The 6,760-nt window shown below is 48.5% G+C and overlaps 1 non-coding gene across 1 annotated transcript; it reads right to left on the bottom strand.

Moving 5' to 3' along the window:
• Positions 1 to 2,547: 2,547 nt before the first annotated feature.
• Trnat-ugu lies at positions 2,548 to 2,621 on the bottom strand. Its single transcript has one exon. It is a non-coding gene; the product is annotated as a tRNA-Thr (tRNA).
• Positions 2,622 to 6,760: the final 4,139 nt, after the last annotated feature.

Genomic DNA, 6,760 nt, shown 5'->3' with positions numbered 1-6,760 from the left:
GCATCCATTTCATGCAAAAAAATATTTTTTTTTTAATTTTCAAAGATGTCTGCACCCTTAACACCGAAAAGTCCGCCTGCCGCGTGACGACGACAGCAAAGCTGCAAGATGCAGCATTGGACGGCAGAGTTAAGCCCGTTTTACACGGGCGACTTCCTGGTCAAACTCGACTGCTCGAAGTGCGTGCGCCTTTCGCACCTGCGTGTAAAACAGCAGCCAACCACATCGCTATGTTTCTATGGCGTCAGTAATCTATAGACAGTGCCGAGAGAGCAGAAACAGCGCACAGTGGCAGCGTCTATTAACGTCGGAGATTAATCTGTTCTGATTAATCTGTTCTGGCCAAGTTCACTTCTATCAGAATTTTGTGCTTTCGTGTCTTCTTAACCTTTATTGTCTTATTTGTTGTGTTTTCGTGCACATTGAAAATGTTGCACGAGGTTCTGGTATTTTTCATACTAGTGTCCTACACGAGAGACAAAATATCTGAAAGCGATACAGAGAAGAATCCTACACTGTGCAAAATAAGGAGCTTGCTAGGTTAATGTGTTTTAATTACAATTATTTCACGAGAAAAATAGCTTTAGGTGTTATTCGAGGCTCAGCAAGAAAACAAGATACAAAAAATGAAGTAAAAGGGCGCTATTTACTGCCTTCTAGACAATGTTTGATGTGTTTACAAGCATAAATTTTCTCAAGCAAATAAATGTTTGTACGACACTACTCTTATTGTTTCAGTTCTCAGGAGTGTAGAGAATTTAATAGACAAGCTTTGACAATAACATATACTATCAGTTTGTTTTGGTCATTTCTTCTCCATGCATTTTGTAACTATATTTAGATTTTTTCGTGAAAATGGTAGTCCCTCATAACCTCATTTTGCCAAATTGCACAACAGAGAGCTGTCACATCACACGCAGTTTTGGCGCTGACGTGTAAACGAAAACGACCGCTCGATGCAGAGGAGACTCAGCGCAGGAATGAAACTTCAGGGCACTGCAAGAGACTCACTCGTCTCGAGTAGTCAATTCAAACAAAAAAAGCGACAGTGTAAACTGGGTATCATAAATAAACTGTTTTGTAATGTATCGTTTCGTACCTCCCAGGGTCCTTAGGAAACTAAATAGTGTCAAATTTAGTGTCATTTTTTGGTTACTGTCGGTTTTTATGGCGCTACACACACTCCCCACTGTAAAAACTATATTGATCAACCAGAATATTATGACCACCTGCCTAATAGCCGATATGTCCACCTTTGGCACGGGTAACAGCGGCGATGCGTGGTGGCATGGAAGGAATGAGGCCTTGTTAGGTCGCTGGAGGGAGTTGGCTTCACATCTGTACACACAAGTCACCTAATTCCAGTGAATTCCAGGGAGGGGGGTGATTAGCTCTGACGCCACGTTCAGTCACATCCCAGATGTGTTCGATCGGGTTCGGATCTGGCGAGTTGGGGGAGGAGGGAGAGGGGGTCAGCCCATCAACTGGGACTCGGCACTGCGTTCCATAAATCACTGCATCACACCCCCTTGTCTTGTGTCATGGCGCATTATCTTGTTGAAAAATGCCATTGCCGTCGGGAAACACGATCGTCATGATTGGTGTTCGTGATACGCATTCGGCGTACAATACTCCTTCGCCGTCATGGTGCCTTACACGAGCTCCATGGCCATGGATGCCCACGTGAATGTTCCCCAGAGCATAATGGAGCCGCCGCCAGCTTGTCTCACAATGCAGACGTCAAGGAAGACGACGGATTCGCGCCCTCCCATCGGCACTATGAAGGAGGTCTCGGGGTTCATCAGACCATGCAACACTTTGCCACTGCGCCAACGTCCAGTGCCGATGGTCACGTGCCCATTTCATCCGTAGTTGCAGATGTCGTGGTGTTAACATTGGCACATGCATAGGTCGCCGGCTGCACAGGTCCATTGCTAGGGATGTTCGGTGCACTGTCAGTTCAGACACACTTGTACAGCATTAAAGTCTGACATTAGTTCCGCTACAGTTCGCCGCCTGTCCTGTTTTACCAGTTTGCCCAGCATATGTTGTCCGACGTCTGTAATGAGGGTGGCCGTCCAACCCCAGGATGTCAGGATGTGTTGGTTTCGCCATGTGTTAAAGACACTCACCACAGCAATTCTCGAATATCCAACAAGTCATGCAGTTCCCGAAATGCTCGTGCAGAGCCTCTGGGCCGTGACAGTCTGACCTCGGTCAAACTCAGATTGCGCTCCTTCCTCATTCTGCACAAGTGAAGCATGCTCACTGATACTACTCGCAACGTGCGTGTGTCATTCCTCGCCAGGTTACGCTGCTATTCCCTGAACGGGTTTATATCGATAGTAGGTCACTGGTCATGATGTTATGACTGATCTATGTGTGTTACAAGTCAATATAAACCTTAGTATTTACTAAGATGGTATGTCCGAAAGAACAGGTACCATCGGTGACCAAGCCGCTCGTTAGAATGAAATTACAATTAAATGAACACCCTTAGCTGCCTACAGGCGTCGACATACGTCGACGGGGACAGATGAAAATGTGTGCCCCGACCGGGACTCGAACCCGGGATCTCCTGCTTACATGGCAGACGCTCTATCCATCTGAGCCACCGAGGACACAGAAGATAGTGGGACTGCAGGGATTTCTCTCTAGCATGCCTCCCGCGAAACCCACATCCTCAACGTATTGTCCCGCACTACATTCGTAGTGCCCCCGCCCATTATACTCGTTACTCGCGGCGCGTTGCTGATTCCCGTAAGAGTTCGGGCACTGTTTGTGCATTCGAACAGAAGAAGAAGATGGTCAAGTGGCCGGTGAGCCTTAAATATATATTTACTAAGATGGTATCTGTTCTTTCGGACATGCCACTTGACCATCTTATTCTTCTGTGCGAATGCACAAATAGAGCCCGAACTCTTACGGGAACCGGCAACGCGCCGCGAGTAACGAGTATAATGGGCGGGGCCACTACGAATGTAGTGCGGGACAATACGTCGAGAATGTGGGTTTCGCGGGAGGCGTGCCAGAGATAAACCCCTGCAGTCGCGCTATCTTCTGTGTCCTCGGTGGCTCAGGTGGATAGAGCGTGTGCCATGTAAGCAGGAGATCCCGGGTTCAAGTCCCGGTCGGGGCACACATTTTCATCTGTCCCCGTTGACGTATGTCAACGCCTGTAGGCAGCTAAGGGTGTTCATTTCATTGTAATAAACCTTAGTATTCGCGTTAATCCGATTTCGTATTCAGAAGTGTCGCTTGCTAGCCGCTTGGGGCGCTGCTATCACTGCGGGTGATCAAAAACGAGACGGAGTGTCGCGACTGTTATGTTACACTGTGGTAGTACGCATTCAATTGCGTTGCCCGGAGACAGCAGAGTGCGAACAGCGTGCGGTGGCGCGACCGGCTGGGCGTTGCCCCAGCGGCGCAGCGCTGTCGCTCGGCGGGCGCCGTTATTTATCACCGCAAATTACAGAGTGTCACCGCGCCTGATGGATGGAGGAGCGGGGGCGGCGGCGGGCTCCTTACGGGCCGTTGCGGGTTCGACCCCGGCCGCTGGCCGCCGGCCGCTCCCGCTGCCTCCATCAATCAAGCCGCTCGAGATTTATGATTACGCTGCGAGGCGGCGCAAGGTCGCGCTGCCCCCGGAGGCGCTGCGGCGTCCAGCCCGGCCCACTGCGTATCCTCTGGGCTGGTGACTGGTGGCCGCAACCGCGACCTGCGTCGCCCAGTCCCGCTGCTTGCTGACCTGACCTGAAAAATGGAGCGGCCGCCCGAGGCGACCGCCGGGGCAGTTCACTTCGCAGCCTTTCGACAGCGAACATGCGACCAATCTTGCTTCTTCTGGCTCTAGGAACTCTAGCGTCCTTCAACTTGTGGCCTTCCTGCTGCTGGTACGGAGCGAGGTCGCGTGTTGGTAAGACATTGTGCAACATATCATTCCCGGCCGCGGCTGTGCGCCCGTCCTGTTCGCTATTGTGGATGACAGGTCCCGTTTCTGGTATCTGGGGGCGGCGAGTTTTGTACGGCCTATTGCCTTTCCGTGTTGCTATTATGGTCTTCAGAACGAAGACTGGAGTGAGTAATTGGTGTGGAGCACCTCTCTACGCTAACCTATCCCTCATTTCCATAAAAACCAGCCTCCGCAGCTGAGGTCGTTAAGGACGCATCTGTGGTGGTGGTCGACACGGAGGTAAGCCGGTCCGAATCCTGGTGCGAAAGAATTTTCACTGCCAGTATTTGACCGGCAAGGGGCGGGGGAAAGGTTTGGTGTAAAGTTTTTAATCAGGAGGCTGAATTAAATTTCAAGCGCCGGCCGAAGTGGCCGAGCGGTTCTAGGCGCTACAGTCTGGAGCCGCGCGACCGCTACTGTCGCAGGTTCGAATCCTGCCTCGGGCATGGATGTGTGTGATGTCTTTAGGTTAGGTTTAAGTAGTTCTAAGTTCTAGGGGACTGATGACCTCAGAAGTTAAGTGCCATAGTGCTCAGAGCCATATGAACCATATATATGAACCATAAATTCCAAGCTCTCCACAGTGTCTCATGAACTTAAGGCTTGTTACACTATTGATGGCGATTCGTCTGTTGGATGAGGACGTCAATATCAGTGGCCCCCTCAGTGCTTTTCGAGAGGAGTACACTCTCTCCCGCACTTGGTTTCACTATCTCCCATTTTTCATCATCATCCAACACGCACACAACACTACACTCCACACACACGCATTACAGTCACCTACACTTAACGAACACACTTATCCCACTCCAGTATTCAAGGAAAGGTGACAGCAGACGCGAAGGATAGGAAAAGCCTTTACAATTAGGCGTCTGAACCTGCTCATTGGGGTCTTCCAGCCATTCGACTTTACATTACTTCTTTTATTTCCGCATAACAACTGCAAGCTACATCCATTTGAACCTGCTTACTACAGTCGTACCTTATTCTCCCCCAACAAGTTTTATTCCATACACATCCCTCCACTGCCAAACTGACAATAATTGTGATGCCTTTGGATGTACGCTGTCAGGTTATTTCTTCTTTTAGTAAAGTTGCGACTTAAATTTCTTTTTTTGGTCAAATGTATGAGTGAAGCGAAAACAAGACTTCCTGAAAATTACACAATAGGTTTTTGTCCGAATTTTCATAACCAAACGAAGATTGGGAATTGTACAAATGTGATATCAAATTGACCAGCGTGACGTATACTTTTATTTAAAAAAAAAAGTGTTAAACTGATAAAATTCTCTCGGACTCCCAGTAGCATCAAGTCGTTTAAAAACCACGAGCTTTCGGCCGACTGCTCCGCAGCCATTGTCAATTGGTGGCTTTTTTTCTGGTTGCTGCTACCGTCCTTACATAACAGTGCCGCCTTCAGTGACGTCATTGGTGGCCGCTCCAGCGCCGTATAACGTAATGTTTTCGTTGTGCGCTTGCCACGCCCCCTTCAACCTTCCTATGGCTAAGCTGTGCTTAGCTGCAGGCCGCAGTCTTTATTGAGAGAGCTAGCAGTAGTTTTTATTTCGATCGCATCTTTTATGACACTGCCCCAGAAACTATTACTATATGTAAAAATGAACGTCTCGGCGAATGCTATATGGTACCCGTTTTCTAGAGGGTGTTCCGCTATTGCTGATTTCTCAGGATACCGCAGGTGAAAACATCTGCTGTGTTCTACACAGCGCGGTTCAATAGTAAGCACAGACAGCCCGACATAAAATGATCCGCACCCAAACGGTATTTTATAAAACCTGGCGTTCTGAGGCCTACATCGTCTTTCACAGGCCTCACTATTTGTAGAGTCTTAGCTGGGGCCCTGCAGACCGCAGAGATTTTATGCCTCTTACGAGCCGGTTAATCTTTGCTATTATTGAGCCAGAGAAGGGCAAAAACACAAGCTTCTTCGTGTCATCCACGGGGGACTGCTGCTTACGATTCTCCGGCAAGATATTTTGCGAAATCTGGCGGTTGTTGTAGACGGTCCCCTTGAATATTTTTCGCAAGCTCCTCAATTTCTTCGGAAGGCTTTCAGCATCTGGAACGGCTCCCGTTCGATGTGCCAAGATCATCATAACTTTTCTGTAAAGGGTGATGATAGCTGATAGCACACAGATATCAGTCCGTGTAGGTGGGTTTCCGATAAACATACTGACTGAGACACCCATTTTCTTTACGGCGGACGAGAACGAGAAACCGCAAGGCCCCGTCTGTCTCTACCTCCACCGTGAACTTGATGTTGTCGTGGATGCTATTGATTTGGTCCAAGAATTCTCCCAGCTCTTCAACGCCGTGAGATCAGACAACTCAAGTGTCGTCGGCGTAATGATAAAAGCAATTAGGGTTTGCAGGAGCCGTGTCCAGAGTGGTGTCCTCAAAGTATTCCATAAGCAGGTTGGTTATAACTGGAGTTAATGGGCTTCCCATCGTCGATCCCGTCCGTCCGATTAAAATATTCCCCACCGTAAAAAAATATGATGACGTCAGAGTGTGCTTAAATAAATCCACAACAGTGTCATCAAATAAAGGGGAGAGCAGATCTTTGATGGGAAAACGCGTGAATAATGATACCACATCAAAGCTAACCGTCATATCTCCTTCTTCAAGACGCAAGCACTTAATTCGGCTGATGAAATCAGTCGTATTCTTGATGTGGCGAGAACAGTGAAACTGCAAAATAAACAAGCCGCATTCTTTCAGAAGCTTACGTTTTTGCTATTCTATGGCTCCTGAAGAGGCATAAAATCGATTCGGTCTTCAGGGCCCCAG

This window comes from Schistocerca piceifrons, chromosome 1 (assembly GCF_021461385.2).
Source record: "Schistocerca piceifrons isolate TAMUIC-IGC-003096 chromosome 1, iqSchPice1.1, whole genome shotgun sequence".
Classification (NCBI taxonomy): domain Eukaryota; kingdom Metazoa; phylum Arthropoda; class Insecta; order Orthoptera; family Acrididae; genus Schistocerca; species Schistocerca piceifrons.
Note: the sequence above shows the minus strand (reverse complement) of the source record. Positions and strands in the feature narration are given on the sequence as shown.